This window comes from Phacochoerus africanus, chromosome 2 (genome assembly GCF_016906955.1).
Source record: "Phacochoerus africanus isolate WHEZ1 chromosome 2, ROS_Pafr_v1, whole genome shotgun sequence".
Taxonomy (NCBI): Eukaryota; Metazoa; Chordata; class Mammalia; order Artiodactyla; family Suidae; genus Phacochoerus; species Phacochoerus africanus.
Window position 1 is genome coordinate 11,255,940 of NC_062545.1, and position 18,261 is coordinate 11,274,200.

Consider the following 18,261-nt stretch of genomic DNA (forward strand, 5'->3'; position numbering starts at 1 on the left):
ATTGCAGGTTCGATCCCTGGCCTCGCTCAGTGGGTTAAAGATCTGGCATTGCTGTGAGCTGTGGTGCAGTCACAGACACGGCTTGGATCTGGTGTTGCTGTGGCTGTGGAGTAGGCAGCTGAAGCTCCGATTCGACCCCTGGCCTAGGAACTTCCGTATGCCGCACAAAAAAAAAAAAAAAAAAAAAAGATTAAAGGTAACAAAGCATATAAACATTTACATAAATGCAGGAAAAATACAGCATATTTCACTAATTCTACTAAAACCCATAAAAGATATTATCTTCATCTTGTCAGTAAGTAAATCAATAATAGTAATAATAAAAATAGCCAACTTTATCAAGTGCTTGTTTTGTGCTAAGTGATTTACAACTCTTTTTTATTCTTCATAACGATCCTAAAAGCTATTCACTTTCTGTATTTTACCGGCCTGTTATTTTTGTACTCAATTTTCACCAGCTTGAGTTTGAAACAATTCTGTTCTTGTACCTTCTCTGCCCAATTAGAATCATCGCTTAGTTAAAATAGTTTGCTTCAGTTATGTCTAATAGAGAGAAACAAGCAAAAAGATTCTTTTCATTAGCTATGGGTCCAATTTAAAGCTATTTCTGGAGTTCCCTGGTGGCTCAGCCCGTTAAGGATCTGGCTTTGTCCTTGCCGTGGCTCTGGTTACAGCTGTGGCACGGGTTAGATCCCTGGCCTGGGAAATTCTCCCTGCTGCCCGCAAGGCCAAAAGAAAAAACAAAAACTGCTTCTCCTTATGAAGAAAAGCTGAACACGTATGTTTTCCCTGTGTATATACTGCCTCACATTTAAAAGATGACAGTTTTTAGCCATTCTTATCTTTTAAGCATTTCTGCATAGCTGGTTATTTATTTCCTTTTAGGAACAAAAAGGAGATGTTTTGAATTACGCACAAATATGAGGATAAATTTCATCTCCCTACACTTTTATCCTATTATTTTTCAGTCCATAAAGTGAATTCTTTCAAATGCAGAATATAAAAGTATTTTGCATAGATTATTCCTTCAAAACTGATATCTTAACAGGAATTACAAAAGGATAAGAAATAAACCTAATACCCATAACGTTTAGAGAATGTAAGATCTTGAGGATTTTACCTGTGTTTGTAATTTGAGACTTTATTTTAAAGCTAAACCATAAGGACATTTCATATCCACAGAAAGGAATATGAACCAAGAAAAAAATGACCAAAGCACATTTTTAGAAATACAACTGAAATAGATGTTTCCATATTTGATCATATTCCCAGGTTACAGAGAAAACTTTGGCATTAAAAAAAAAAATTCTTTCAAATGTTCTAGACCTCATTTTTGTTAAAGAGCAAACCCTAAACCTTTCTGAAATTATTTTCCTTTGTGTGTGCGTGTGTGTGCGTGTGTGTGCGTGCGTGTGTGTGTGTGTGTGTGTGTGTGTGTGTGTGTCTGCACATATATTTTCCAAAGTGGTGACTAATCTTAATGCATCTACTCTGCCTTCTCTGTCTGGTGAATGCTTTTATGCTTTTCTTGCTCCTGGGATGCTACCAAGCTTTCAAAATCTTACTCAGGTGATGTGAAGAATTAAAAAAAAAAAGTTATATATATCCTTTCATGGCTGCCCTCGTAATGTGCAACACAGAACATCACTTAGGATTTAAGGGCCCATAAAATAGAAAGCTTGCTTAACCCCTTGACTGCTCGGTACACATAAGTTGCTGTACCCTGTGAGATTGGAATTTTATGAGTGTTCAAAGCTGCCGTGTTTTAAGCTTCAGTAGCATATATTCGTTCCGTTGTGGTAACCCAGGTCAAAAGAGGCAGATTTGCTCCCCTCTGTTTTCTTTGTCTTTGAAACTGTTCATGGAAATTCCAATCTTGGAAATCAGAATGCCTGCAAGCAGAGAGTCATCCAGTAAATCAGTCACAAGAAATAGAAAGTATATATTTTGTTTCATGGAATGAAATAAAAGTGAATCCATTTCTAAAGAAGTCAGAAGTATCAGAAATAGTGTTGCTTTTTTCCTTAAAAATGGCAGGAGCGGAGTATAATATTTGGAACTTAAAAAGGAACAGAAATCAATCCTACTGGATGCATATTCCTGTACAATTCTGGTGAGGCGTCATTGGCTAGATGTGGCTGTGCCAGGAGTGTCAGCACAGTGGGACTGTGCAGGGTATTCTAAGAGGGAAGGAGAGGCTGAAATCAGCTGACTGGGTAGACAGGATTCCTAGTGGGTGTGAGGAGGGAATGTGAGCCACTCCTGTAGCTGGGGCTCCTGGGAGCTGCTCGTGGAATGCTTTGGCTTCTTCTCTGAAGATACAATTTGATTATGCAAAGCCCTACATGACCTGAATTTGTTTTGCTATTTTAAAATATAGTTATTTCAAATATATACATATATACATAGAGTTATTGCAATTAAAAAAAGCATTACTCTACTCTGCACAAACCCAGAGTGTTAAGTTGTGTGTGTGTGCGTGCGCGCATGTGTGATGAATAAGAAATAGTGATTAGCCCCGAGAAATGTGAGCCTTCTGATAGGAGGTGTGTGAACAATATACAAGAAAATATAATAGAGGTAGAACTGAGACATAAAATAGAGTCACCGCTGCATTTGAACAATGCTCATTTATGGTTTCTGAAGCACTCAGCCTATATCATTTTATTTGTCTTTCACAACAATCCCACGTGGTTGATCTGGCATCAGGGAGAACCAAAGCTTAGAGAGGCTGAGTGACCTTTCTAGATGGCCCAGCTTGCAAGCTGCAGAGCAGGAATTAAATACCATTCCTCTTACATCAAGTTCAGTTTTCCTTTAATTACACCAAGAGGCCAACATTATGTCTTATACATTTGGCCCTTCAGTCTCCTCACAAGAAAGCCAGGCCAAGATGTGGAATGGGCCAGAGAGAGAGAGACAGACAGACAGACAGACAGAGAGATTGAGAGAAAGAGAAAGAAGGCCGGTGGGAGAAAAGAGAGAAGGACATGAGGGTGAGAAAAGTGAATAAAGAAATCTGAGCATAGGACAGGAAGTGGGTTTCTCCCCAGATATGCCCCATCCACCAAAGTTCCTAGGGCCCCTCCGACACTATTTAATTGCATGTTAATTTCCTCCTTGAAAATTCTCCCCTGCTTAAGATTCCAAAATTTCTAGATGAAGCATTCTTTGTTTATATTTGTTGTCTTGGACTATCCGAGGTTTGGATAGGTCTTCTTTTTTAACTCTGTTTACACACTGAATTGTTTTTATTCCTTAGAGTTCATGTCCTGCCCTGGAATTAAGCTGCTGAGGGAGAATAAGAAACTCTTCTAGACTTTTAAGAATTCGCACCCTTATTTTATTTTATTTATTTTTATTTTTACAGCTGCACCTGCAGCATACGGAAGTTCTCAAGCTAGGGGTTTTGTCAGAGCTGCAGCTGCCGGCCCACAGCCATAGCAATGCATCTGTGACCTCCACTGTAGCTTGTGGCAACACCTGACCCTTAACCCACTGAGCGATGCCAGGGATTGAACTCTCACCTTCATGGACACTATGTCGGGTTCTTAACTGGTTGAGCCACAATGGGAACTCCACATCCCTATTTTAAAATAAGAAACTTATTATTCTAAATTCCAATGTTTTCAAAAGAGAAATTGTGATCAACTGCTTAAAAGTTATAGTAGTCACAGCTTGTTGATAAGATCAGAAGCTTTGATGGCAGAAAGTAATTGAGGGTTATGAAAACTGAGTAATTTACTTGCATGAGCCTTTTATTTCATAAGTCCATGACAAAATTAGAAACTGTGCAATATTAATGCTTGCAACTTCTAACGATAATAATAAATAAGACACTGAAACCTCATTTTAATTCTTAAACAATTTAATGAAGAGACTACACATGCCCCAGTTTTTGTCACATAGATAACTTGCTGTGAAAATTGGAATCCGTGTTATGGAGAGTGAATTAAATTCTGGGTGAGAAATCTCTTTCTGGAAAGTCTTTGACTTTTGGAGATGACATGGCACAGGGAAGAGGTTGTTTCAGAAGAATGACCTTGGGTTTGGTATGTTCTGCCCTGACCTCAAGTTGAAGAGCTGTCTTTATGAATGTGGTGTCACTACTTGGAAGGCATTTTAAACTTCCTTATCTTGTGAGATTCCTTGAGTTCCTGGATTACCTTTTAATAAGAAGTACCTAACTTCTGATTGGGATCAATATCTCAACCAAAGAGCTCTGCAAGAGTTTAATTACCCTTCATGGTTCCGCTTCATGATTTCATAGAACAGGTCTAGGAAAGTCATGTCAGTGGCTATCGGTTTACTGCTTGGGTCAGCATTTCGTGACTTCCAGGTCACCATTCATCAATGCCACATCCTGTGCTGTGCAGCAGTCACCACTCTTAAGAAGGCAACAGTGTTGCAGGACTGTGGTGCATAAGAACATTCACACATAATAGAAAACAGGAAGCCTCCTACAATTTCATAGTCTTGAAGACTGTGTTGCTTTGGCTAAGCCTTTCTTTTGAAAGTGGTTAGTCATGGCATGTGCTCTGACCCTGACAGCTGAGCTAGAACACATGGAAACAAAGCCTTCATCTATCCTTGTGAACAGAAGAGCAGAATTTTCCTGTTGTTTGTGTTCATCTAGTATGCAGGCCAAGCCAACATTTGGACACAATGGAACATTGTTCCACTAGATTGAAAACTGAACTGAAATTTATTTGAAATGATGATTTCTTGTGCCTCATATCCAAGGTGCTGGAAACTTTACAAATAAATTTGCATTTTTCAGTTTTTTCTGGAAATATGTCTGGACCCAATACAAAATCTAGAGCAAGTCCAAACGATGGATTACTAAACCAAGAATAGATGTGTCCCTAAACAAGCAAATAAATTTACTTAGAGCAAACTCATCAATCAATATTAAGAAAAACCAAAGCGGATGATTTAGAAAATAAGTTCCCTAACATGACTGCATAAATTGGCCTAAAAGTAAAATCCTATAAATCAGAGGTACACGATAAAAGAAAGTTAAATTGTAGTTGTTAATATTTTTAATTTTCATGTCAAATAAAAACAGATCGAGTTCTAATTCTTACGATTCTGCCACTGTAACTACCATCCTAAGTTTTTTTAGCAATACACTAAAAACAGACAAACACAAAAGAAAACGGTAAGAGCTATCTGAGGGTTCATCAGGCAGATTTATTTTAAAATCTGAAAAAAAAAAAAAAAGAAGATTGTACTTTCGAATCTTATGAAATGTTTGACAACCGGTACTTGAAACCTTTGTTTTGGGTTTACTGCATCTTCCTCTTCAACTTGTACCTGTTATTTTCTAGATGAATGACTTGCAGATGAGAATATACATGTACTTTTTACCTTTTAATGTTTGTCTTGCTTACTAACATTCTTGTGCGGAGACCATGTTACAAACCAGAGAAGTTTAAGTGCATCAGATACTAACGCAGGTTGGCCAAGGTTGTGGCAAAGTAATACAGAACAACAAAGTAATGCAGAACAAAGATCACTGCATCAGTCACACCTTGCATTCTAAGTGATGGTTTTATGCTATATCAGAATACGTTTCTGTGTCTTAGGCTGTTAACAGTCAGCTACCACTTCAGTGACAAAGAAAAGCATGAAAGAAAAAGAGACCAGCTAATTACGACGTCAATACCGTTGTCTTTATGAATTTGTTACATACAACACAGTAGAATACACTCGACATACCAGACTCAACAACCAGATATTTTGTCAATACTTTTTAGAAAGCACATTAAAGACGGGAGAATTGGTTTGGTGATTCATTTTTGACTTGATTTATCTAATACAGTCATTGGCTTGACAGGACTCCCAAATCAAAACTGTCCAGAGAGAGTAATAGTGTATCTATTGCCTTTACAGTCTTAACATTTGGATTGTCAGCTATCAAAGGGTATAGGCAGTCCCTGCTGTTCTCCATGGCTCGTTTTCCCACTCTGCTCATTCAAATTGTCTAATTAGCAGCCACACTTATTTCTCATTGCCTTTAGCTCCTCAATCAAGGATTTCTGCCGAAGGAACCCTGCTGCTGGTGCTAGAATTTAAAAAAATCATGAAACTCATATTCATGTAATCAGCCTATAAACACCACCCCTTCATCACCAAGGGAAAAAGTATGATTATCCTTTTTTTCTTCTACATGCACTATTAAGACTATCCTTATGTTACTTTCCTCCTTGTATGTCTTATCTTGGTAATTCTTGTGTCAGGATAGACACAGAGAAGAAGACAGAAGGAAGGAAAATGGAAAATCTTTAGGGTTAAGTGCATTTTTTATCAAGTCTGGAAATATAGGTAAACATCTCTCTGCTGTCCAGGACATTTTCAGTCTGTAAAAATACTAAATATGTCCAATACAAATTATCCTAAAGACTTAAAACTTTCATTGAAACAAACAAAATAGATCTGTTAGATGTTTAATTGGTTATTTAAACTTGTACATTTTTTAAGAAGGTCAGATAGAGTCATTTATTCAATAATATTTCATGCAATCCAATGTGCCAAATAGTAGGGATAAAGAACTGAGCAAGACATAATCTTTGCATTTAGAAGTTTCTAGAAGAGGAGTTCCTGTTGTGGCACAGTGGAAACGAATCTGACTAGTATCCATGAGGATGCGGGTCGGATCCCTGGCCTCACTCAGTGGGTAAAGAATCCGCTGTTGCCTTGAGCTGTGGTGTAGTCTGCCAGCTGCAGCTTTGATTCAACCCCTAGGCTGGGAACTTCCATATGCTGCAGGTGCTGCTCTAAAACACACACGCACAACACACATACATACCACACACACACACACACACACATTTTACAGAAGAGACAGATGAGAAATAGACAATTAAGAAATACCTGTGAAAAGTACAAGGCATTGTGGGAGCTCTAGGAAAGACACAAATCATATAAAACTGACAACTAACCTGTGTCCTAAACTATGAGAAAAATTAGTGAGGCAGAAATTGAAGCTCTTCTGGAATGGTAGAGTAATGACCTCCGAAAATCTACTCCTCCATTAAAGCAACAGGAACACTTCCAAAACATAGTCAAAACTTACATTTTTAGAACTCTATAAATTAACTAAAGGTTTTCAACAATCTAAGAAGCATTATTAAAGAAAAGGAGTTGAATTTTGGTAAGAACAACAGGTGTAGCATTTGAACTTGCCCTATCCCTATCCCCATCTCTGCACCTCTGGAGCAGCCTTGGAAACCAACAGCTTCAAAACCACCACGGCTGTGAAAGACAGCCCAGCAGCCACTGGGTGGGGCAGAGTGGGTATGTAGCTCAGAGCTCACTCTGCAATCACTTGTAAAAAACAATCAGCAACAATTGTTTAACATCAAAGTTGCCCAAGGCAGTGATTCCAGTTGGAGCTAACAAGAAGCTGACCAAAACATTTAAAAGAAACAAACTGGGTAGTAAGATGTTTACAAAGGGCTTTTAAAACATGTTTCTGGAAATCTAGAAGACCAGGAGTACATATAATATGGAACTGTGATATGCTGTGGAAGATCTGGGGGTGTTCTGTTCTCTCATCTCTGACTGACTATTAGGCTCTGCGCAAGCAGGGAGTAAAAGCTAAGATAGAGTTGTCAGCTACCTAGAAGAGCTTTGAAGGTATGCCACAACATGCACAAAGAACACTCCGCAAAACCTGAGAGACTTAGTGGGTCTGTTCATTAGCTGACCACCAGGCTGATCAAGCAGAGACATCAGTGGCCACAAATGACAAAGGATACAGATTATACAGAGTTAGTCTAGGAAAGTCACAGTACAGAGAAACAGCCACGAAACAAACAATAAACAAAGAAAAATACCTTGTTGAATGGGGAATAGAGATTGGATTTCCAAACATTAAATTATTTAAAATATTCAATTTTCAAGAGTGATCATGCCCTAATTAATCTAATAGTAAAGTGAAATGAAATGTCCATTCAGATCCAGATTGGTACATTCACACAATAAAATCTTATACAATAATGAAAAATTAAATAAATAAAATATTTGATTTTCAATGAAAATTACATGTGCAAGGAAACAGGAAAATATGACACACAAACAGAAAAAGCAGTCAATAAAAGATGTCCCAAGGAAGTCCAGATGTTGGATATACTAAAAAAAAAAAATCAGCTATGTAAAATAAGGTTAAAGAATTAAAGGCATCTATGTGAAAAAAATTAGCAGAAAGTGTGAGAATTCTGTCTCGCCAAATAGAAGATATCATTAAACAGACAGAAATTATAGAAGTAGTCAAGTAGAAATTCTGAAGTTGAAAATTGTAATAGCTGAAAAAAAACACTAAAGCAGATTTAAAATGTCAGAAGAAAGAATTAGCCAATTTGACTATATTTCTATTAAGATTATACTGTCTAAGAAATGTAAAGAAAAAATGAAGAAAAAGCAACAGTCTCGGAGACCTGTGAGACAATATCAAACCTACCAATATATGCATAATGAGAGCCCCATAAGGAGAGAGAAAAAAAGGCAGAAAAAATATTTGAAGAAATAAAGACAAATAACTTCCAAAATTTGATGGAAAACTTTAATCTGGACACTTGAAACTCTCAATATATACAAAGAAGGATAAACTGAAAGAGAGCCACACTGTATCTCTCATATTCAACCTGTCAAAGAAAAACAAAGCAGAATCTTGAACCAGCAAGAGGAAAAAAGGTCCATCACATACAAGAAACCTGTCATCAAAATAGTAGTGGCCAGAAGGCAGTGGAGATTAAATGCTCAAAATGCTGACTCTTACCAAATGACATTGTATTTTAAAAATGAAGAAGAAATTAAAATATTTTCAACTCAATAAAAACTGAAAGCATTCATCATTAGCAGACCTACACTTCAAGATATGCAGCCCTTCAAGCTGAAATGGAAGAAAACATCGGACAATAACTAGAATACTCCCAAAGAGACGCTACTAATAAAGTAACCATGTAGTGAATATAAAGATAGTAAAAATGCATTTTTGTGTGTAACTCTTTCCACTTAAAAGACGACTGGAATCTTAAAATAGTAATCCAGAAACTGTATTAATGGGTACACAATGCATAAGGACGTAATCCCCTAGGACCAAGCATTCAAAGTAGGGTGGGAAGGAACAGAGGTATGTAACACCAAAACTTCTGTACTATTGAAACAAAGCTTGTGCCAATCTAAATTAGATTGTTTTAAATTAAGAGATGAATTGGAGTTCTGGTCATGGCTCAGTGGTTAACGAATACGACTAAGAACCATGAGGTTGTGGCTTTGATCCTTGGCCTTGCTCAATGGGTTACGGATCGGGCATTTCTGTGAGCTGTGGTATAGGTTGCAGACATGGCTTGGATCCTGTGTTGCTTTGGCTCTGGTATAGGCCTGCGGCTACAGCTCCGATTCAACCCCTAGCCTGGGAACTTCCATATGCTATGGGTGCGGCCCTAAAAAAGATGACAAAAAAAAAAGAGAGAGAGAGATGAATTGTAATCTCCTGAATAACAACTTAGAAAATAACCGAAGACAATATAGTAAAAGACACAAAAGGACATTAAAATGGGACGTTAGAAAATATCTCATTAACACAAAGAAAGCAGTAATAGAGAAATATCCTTCCGTATGTTTTCCAACCACACTGGAATGAAATTAGAAAAAAAAATACCAAAATTAAATTTTGGAAATATACAAACAGGAGAAAATTAACCAACATACATTTCTCTGAGGGGAGAGCTGAGAACTCAGAGGGCAGAGCCCTGATTCCAGAGGACAGAGCCTTGAACCTCAGATGGTTATTCCCAACTTTGAAAGCTTATGAATTCTGCCCAGTTGGTTTTCTAAATTGCTTGGGGCTGGTGACTTCCATTTTCCTTCCATTTTCTCCTTACTGAACCAGAATACCTATTACTATCATCCTTTGCCCATTCCAGCATCATATTTGGGGAGCTGATCACTTCTCCTTTTTAGTTTCACAGGTCCACAGATAAAGAGAAAGTGTGCCCCAGAATGGATTGCATCTAAAACCTTACCTACGCTAAATTTAGGTGATTTTGATGACAAGGGACTTTTCAGATGATGATGTTTAAATGAGATTTTTGGACTTTTGATGCTGTAATGGGTTGACTTTCCAGCAGCTTGGGGTAAGGTGAATGCGTTTTGCATTTGGGATGCATGTGAATCTTTGGGGTGGAGTGGGGGACCCTGGTAGGTAAAATAATAACCCAAAATTTTCCATGTCCTAGTCCCTATAGCTTGTGGCTATGTTATCTCTCATGGCAAAAGAAACGATGTGATTAAGGTTATGACAAATGCGATATTGACATTTCCTACTTAGCCAAGTTTCTGCGGAATGTATGGCATCTGTATGTTAATTCTGTAGGGCTGAGAGAATAATTTTTCTAATAATTGCTAACAAAATTCCTAAATTTTACATGTTGACTTTTATGTTTTTTAACTGATTTCTACAATTTCTTTGAGGCTGGATTCTTGATCAGAAACACAGCTACCAATAAACTGAAGTGTTTGGGAGTTCCCCCTCTGGTGCAATGGATCAGTGCAGCACCAGGGTGCAGGTTGGACCCCTGGCCTAGGAATTCCATATGCCACAGGGTGGCCAAAAAAAGAAAAAAATAAATGAAAATAAATAAACTGTAGTATTTGGCAGGAGATGGATGGTTACCCTTTTGGTAAACATGGTATTACATGTACTGATTCCATCATCAGAAAATGATAGCCTGAAAATCAGTCATTCTTTTTAGTATTATTGCCTTCATTTTTAAAAATTTGTTTCTGGGAGTTCCCATTGTGGCTCAGTGGAAACAAGTCCGACTAATATCCACAAGGGTGCGGGTTTAATACCTGGCCTCACTCAGTGGGTTGGGGATCCCATGTTACTGTGGCTGTGACATAGGCTGACAGCTGTCGCTCTGGTTCAACCCTTATCCTGGGAACTTCCACATGCTGCAAAAAAAAAAAAAAAAAAAAGAAAGAAAAAGAAAAAAGAAAAAATAAGTTTAAGATTTCTAGCATAAATATATCATTTTTTAAAGGTGGATAAATAGATGTTTATTATCTGAGGGGTCACTTGGTTCCAGCAAGATCAAGTTCTCTGTTGTGTAAATAGGATGAATATTGCTTACCTACCAAGTCAGGAGATAGGGCTCTACCAATCACGAATGGGATGTGTATCTTCACAATTTCTCTTCCTACAGCCACACTATCAAGAACTTTGAAGGGTCTGAGGATTTTATCTAATTTTCAAGCTAATAAGTTATCCTGCCGCCATCTCAGGATGCCAACAGAAGACAAAAATAATCCTGGGTCACAGACAAAGCTCTTTATTCCTCACAGTGATATCAGTAGCCAGAGTGTCAGCCTTTGCATCACTTTCCAGAGTCCCAATTCCCACAGAGTGAGGTGATGAAGGCCAGGTGAGACCTGCACCTGCACACTGTGGGTTGCATTCCAGAAGAACCTAGAGCTTAGACCCTTACAAAAGGCCCCAAATCTTTTCTCATGAACAATAAGCATGCTTGTCTTATTTTATTCTAAGAGAAATACACCCTCTATCTTCCAAGGTTATAAATATGGGCTATATCTTCTGAGACCCTTTGCTTTACAAACATCATTGAAAAGATAGTCCCTAACGAAAGTAGTTAGTGCCTAAGGACAAGCTGCTCTCATTATGTGCACCCTGGAGAATTGTTTCCCAAGGAACAGAGAGGGAAACTTTGTCTCTGAATTTATATTTATAGTTTTCCCTCCAACACCTGGATATAGAGCCTTCCTATAAAGTCTATCATTGTGTGCTTTGAGTCTTTCACTGCGTGGTTTCAGCTTACCTCGAGAAGAGTTTAATACCAGTAAATCCTGCTTCAGAAACAGGACTGTAGAGCAAAGTATTGTCAAGCCCAAAGCAGCAAATTCAGGGGCCATTACAACTGGAGATGACTCCTTTAGGGCCCACTTTAAATGTTTTCCCACATGGAGATAATCAGATAAGGGTTAGCTAGCTCTTAACTAATATGTTGCTTCATTCCTTCCCTCAACTAGAAAAGCAAGGGACCACCCTCTTCTGTGTATCTCTGAGATGGTCAAACAACAGTAGTAAGTCATTGTTACAAATGTATTTGAGTGTATCTTTCCAATTTGGATGAAGATATCTTCCCTAGAAACATGACTAGTTAGAAAATGATTATTATTTCCCCAGTGTATTAGTTTCCTGCGGCTGCTATAACAAATTACCACAAATCTGGTGGCTTAAATAAGCAGAAATTTATTCTCTTATTGTTCTCATTTTTAAAAATGTCCTTATTAGAGTTGACTTACGATGTTGTGTCAATTTCTGCAGTACAGCAAAGTGACCCAGTCATACATATTTATACATTCTTTTTCTCATACTATCTTTCATCATGTTCTATCACAAGAGGTTGGATATAGTTCTTGTGCTTCATAGAAGCACCTCATTTCTTACCCAAACTCTACCCATTGTAATAGTTTGCATCTATTGATGCCAAACTTCCAGTCCATCCCATTACCTCTCCATCCCCCTTGGCAACCACAAGTTTGTTCTCCATGTCTGTGAGTTCTCATTTTAGGGGGACACAAGTCCCAACTTGGTTTCACTGGGTTAAAATCAAGTTCTTGGCAGGACTGCACTCTCTCTGGCATCTCTAGTGAAGAATCCATTCTTGCTTCTTCCAGCTTTTTGTGGCTGCTGACACTCCTTGGATGGTGGCCACATCACCAGACCAGGTCTTTCATCTGTGGGGCTTCACAGAACCCTACCTGATATTTCAGTTTAAAGAAACTTCAATTTCTTATTCTCTACATGCTTAGCAGTTATCCAGTTTGAATCAAGCAATTACATAACCACATATCCTTGACAGTGGAGTTGTCAACAAAATCCAACAGTGGATACCAACAATTAATAATAAAATAAAGGTTAAGCAATCGTTTTTACATGGAGCATCTTTTGGCGTAACATAAAAATGTTAATAATATGACTCTACTGGAAAACCTTCCGGTGAATTTCACAAAAATCTCAACATAACAAAAATATCTACATCAGAAAAAGATTTTGACAGTAAGACTACATTTTAACATCAGAAGGAATAGCCCATGCAGTGGTTTTCAAATTCTCACGACCATAAAAATCACCTAGGCAACAGAGCTTGTTAAAATACAGATTTCTAGGCTTCCCAACAGATATTCTGGTCCAGCTGGTTAAGGACAATAACCATGAATCCGTATTTTGAAAGGTACCCTCATGCAGGTGCTCTGACTGTGATTTGAAAATCACCTGTGAAGTGAGTGCTGATGCCAAGTGGGATTTCTCATTCACTCTAGCTGATCATCAGAATGGAGGTACCAGCGCTATAGTGGTTCCTGGATTGCTACCTACCAAGCTCTCTCTTACAGCGCTGTGGGACCCTGGCTATAACTCTGTTGCCTTCCACATATAGTAGAAGCACAGGAAAGTCATCCGGGCCTCATTCCTGTATTCATAAGTCCTTCAGTATCATTTTACTTCATCAGTCATTTAAGCAAGGTTAGCTTCCCAGAGAAATGCAACAAAGCTCTGCTCTGATGGTGAGGCTGGTTAGGTCAGAGTTTTATGCGACGCTGCTTAAGGACACAGCGAGAGGCATGACAGCTGGTGAGAGAACTCTCTTGGACTCCTTTGAGAAACTTCCAACTTCACAGGCTATGAATATCACTAAAAGCCACTCGGGCTACCACCGGGGCCTGCCACAAGTAAAACTGTGAAGTGTAAGAACAGAGGTCAGATTTCCCTCTCTAGGTCCACACCAGCCGTATCCTGTGCTCCCACGGGGCCGGGGATGGGCAGCACAGCTTTGGGGTTGCTTTGAAGTCTCCTTCAAAGGACACTAAGGATGCAGTGCCTTGGCACTCCACCTCTGTGCCCCACCAGTAACAGGGCTCTCCCCTGCTGAACCTCTGTCAGTTATGTTTCCACAGTGATTAAGTCTAAACCCCTTTGGCCTGCCTGAAAAGACCCCATGGAATCTTGTTCCTACTAACCTTATTCATCTTTTTCCTTTTCCTCTCCCCACCCAAAGCCCCCATGTACAGCTAACAGATACAATCTTCCTGGCTCCAAACTGACCCCTCTGAGGGCACGGCAAACACCAACTTCTCCTGCAAACCCAATTTGCCTTATCTCTCTTCAGACAGAGTGGACTGTGCAGTGACCATCTTTAGGAAGTGTCACTCGCTCACTGTTCACTGGAACAGTGCCCCCTGGAGGTGAGCAGCATGGCTCTATGCTGTTCTTGCACTGATGGAGGATCTCTTCTCAGGGGTTTCCAGCTCACTGTTGGCTATTTTCTCTCTCAGTCTGTTAGATTGAATTGCAGTTCTCATCTTACTGGTCTTTCTTCCTGCCTCAGCTGGAAGCCTCTTGAGTACAAGTACAATGCATGCTCTATCATACAGTAAGCATTCAATAAACATTTGGGGGTGGGGAGGGGGATGGACTGGGAGTTTGGGGTTAGTAGCCGCAAACTATTACATTTAGAATGGGTAAGCAATGAGGTTCTGCTGTATAGCACAGGGAACTATATCTAATCACTCTTGATAGAATACGCTTGAAGATAACATAAGAAAGGAAATGTATTTACATGTATGACTGGGTCACTCTGCTATACAGCAGAAATTTACAGAACATTGTGAATAAATTATACTTTAATAATTTTTTAAAATAAAAATATAAACATTTGAGGGGTGGATGGATGAAAGAATGGATCCATGTGTGAATGAAGCAAGCAATCCATCAATCACTAGGCCTTCAAACAGGCTCTTCCATATGCTGAGAGGTGAGCCCTCAGGACATTTGAAATTAGTCAAAATATAGTTCATGAGACTAATAATAAACCTGCAGAAGACTTACTGTGGACCTCATCCCCAGGGACAGTTTATACTGAGCTGTCTTCGTTGGCACTGAGAATGAAAAAGGTGTCACCAGACACCATTCCTGCCAATAATGAACAGAGTTGACCTTCCAGCAACTAGCAAGGTTGAGAACTGGAATACTGAAACCCACCGTAGCTTTCAAGAGCCCAACAGAGAGAGTGAGGCTGAAAAGGCCAAGCTCAAAAACGAGCTGCTGTCTGGTGATGAGGTCTTGCCTTCATCGTGGCCTTGACACATAGGTTTGTGGAGCTTTCATACTTGGCTCCATCATCAGCGTCTTTTAAGCTGATTGACAAGAAGCTAGACTCTAGGCAGGATCAGAGCCCTTTGTCCCGTGGACTTGCACCATGTAGCAGATATGGCACCGGGTTTTTGCTGGGTACTTGATGGAATGGATGTCCTTGGCTGAGAGCAATGCTAAGTGCTGCTCTGAAGTCAGTGCTTATCCAATATCAGAGCTTTGCAGAAAGCAGGCTGAAAATTTTACCTCCAAGAATTCCCTGATAGCAGCACCACTAGAAAGGGGCCCCCTCTCCCAACAATGGCTTTTGAGTTGTTCTGCATGGCTCCACCCTCTGTTCAGTCTTTGAAAAGTTGTTAAGTTTTTTGTTTGTTTGTTTGGTTGGTTGTTTTTGGCCACTCCTGGGGGCATGTGGAAGTTCCTGACCAGGGATGGGACCCCAGCCACAATAGCTACCTGAGTAATAGCAATGAAAATGCTGGATCCTTAATCCACTGAGGCACCAGGGAACTTCCAAAAGGTGATAACATAGACACACGCTCTTCTTCACCTCTAAGAACCTGTTACTGAAAAATGCTATAAGAGAATTTTTTCTTTTCTTTTTTTAGGGCTGCATATGGAAGTTTACCTGGCATATGGAAGTTCCCAGGCTAGGGGTTGAATCTGAGCTGCAGATGCCCCCTATAGCCACAGCAATGCTAGATCCAAGCCGCATCTGTGATCTATGCTGCAGCTCGCAGCAATGGTGGATCCTTAACCCACTGAGGGAGGACAGGGATCAAACTCACATCCTCATAGATACTGGACGGGTTCTTAACCTGCTGAGCCATAACGGGAACACCAAATAAAAGAGTTTAATTTTTTTAAGAAAATCACGCCATCTCTCAGACCCTCTTTTTTCTTCCACTTGACTTTAAAACATGCCAGAATATGCTCTGAAGTATTATATGTGAAAATAGATGGCTTGAAAACAGCATAGCAATGCGCTGTTCAAAGCAAAAGGAGTTCATTAATAAGCTGCCTTCTCTTTTCCTTTTCTGCCTTTTCTTCCCACTGAGCAGCTCTAAATACTTGATGCGGCGTTGGGGTTTTATTTTTATTTTTTAAATTATAGCCTACACATCGTGCAGACCTCTCCCTGAGACATATTGGCCTGGTACATAAACAGCTGTGTGCTCCAGGGGCCGTATATATTTTACTCTGGATGGAACCCATGATGAGAAACCGAATTTAGAAAGCATTTTGTAGGAAACTAAAGTCAGCTACTGAATAAAATACAAAGAAAGGCCTTTAAAATGTGTTCTTATTCATTAGAATTTAATGCATCAAAAGTTATTTTCTGTCTAAAGTGAGAAGGACAAGAGTAAAAGACCAGGCTTCACAAAACGAAATCCCCTAAAGACATTTATATTTTTCTTTCAGAATAAAGCAAATCCTAAGAAATAATTTCACATGAAGGGAAATAGCCTGCTTGTTCAAAGAGTAAACACAACGTGTTTCTTCTTGCTCTGCACAACCTGTATGCTTAGCCTCCTCTTGGAAATTGAGTCCTACAAAGTTTTATGTAGTGGAGGAAAACTGAACTTGAACTGATTGGCGTTGCTGCCTTATTATCGCTGCCTTGACTCTGTGGTCCCCTAACAAAGACTACACAGCCACATGAATGTCTAAGTAAATGTTACCTTTCCAAGACGTTAACTCCAGAGATCACAGCTTTCCACCCTGCCCCACACCCGGGGTCTAAGTTGAATTAATACATGAAGGTTAAGAGGAAGTTAATCAATAGAGTATAATCCATTAGGAAAATATCTGCTTCTTATGCATAAGGGAAAGGTGAGTGAGAGAAGGGGATGTTTTCCATCAAGTCTAACACCTCGCTGCTGATATGAAACCCATGGAACAGCAGCCGGGTGTTTGTCAGAATGCACAATTCAGAGGTCCCACTGTGGCACAATGGGAGTAGCAGCCTCTTGGGGGCAAGCACTGGGACGCAGTTTTGATAACCGGCCCAGGACAGTGGATTAAGTATCCAGCTCAGGTTGAGACTGGTGCTCAGATCTGATCCCTGGTACAGGAGCTCCATATGCCATGGGGCAGCCAAAAAAGACAAAAAGAAGGAAATGCAGAATCCCAGGTCCCACCCTGGATTCAGAGCTCCTGACTCAGAGTCTGGACGTACCAAGATCCCCAGGTAGATCTTATACACGTTCCATTTGAGAAGCACTGATGGAGGACACAGAATCCTGCTAAGAGGAGCTCAGAGACCAGGTGGGACTGCAAAGTGTACAAGGCTAAAGTCAGAGCATGACACGGGATCTTCAGCGAGAGATGGAGCCCTTAAATGCTCTTGAGACTCGGAGGAGAGGGAGAGGGCAGTCAAGGACAAATGCCCGTGTAGGTGAGACTTAAAGGGGAAAGGAAGGAGCTGGAGAAAAACAGAGGGAAAGAGGAGAGAATTGAAAGAGGAAATTAAGCTGGTTCTGCACACAGGGCACCATGGAAGCAAAGACACAGAGGGGAGGAGGTGAGAGCTGACCAGGGAGGGGCACATCACCAGACATGGGCATTCACTCACCCGTTCACATTTCGGGATCCCTGTAATGTCCTCAATGTGTCCGGCTTGCACAGAACTGCTCTTGATACACTTACAATCACGTAAAGGAAGAGTGAATGATATGGACTTAATTGTGTCTCCCCCAAACTCGTATACTGAGAGCTTAACTCCCTGTAGGACTGTATTTGGACACTGGGCCTTTAAAGAGATAATTCAAGCTAAATGAGGACATAGGGTGGAGCCCTAATCCCGTTTGACTGGTGTCCTTGTAGGACCAGGAAGAGACACCTGGGAAGGGCAAGCACAGAGACAAGGCTGTGTGAGGACAAGAGAGACGGAGTCCATCTGGAAACCAAGGAGAGCAGACTTAGTAGAAACCAACCCTACTGACACCCTGATCTCACCTTGGACGTGTAGCCCCTAGAGTTGTGAGAAAATATATTTCTTTGTTAAATCCACCAGCCTGGAGTACTCTGTAATGGCAAACCTAGGAAACGAACACAGAGGGCTTATAAGGTTGGGAAGCAAC

General features: G+C 40.0%; 1 long non-coding RNA gene across 2 annotated transcripts in view; it reads right to left on the reverse strand.

The window, feature by feature from the left end:
* Positions 1 to 17,915, reverse strand: part of LOC125121530 (uncharacterized) — a 100,985-nt gene extending 83,070 nt beyond the window's left edge. For both annotated transcript variants that reach the window (XR_007133487.1, XR_007133488.1), the window contains exon 1: positions 17,754 to 17,915. This is a non-coding gene — a long non-coding RNA (uncharacterized LOC125121530). The remainder of the gene's footprint in view (positions 1 to 17,753) is intronic.
* Between the last annotated feature and the right edge of the window lie 346 nt (positions 17,916 to 18,261).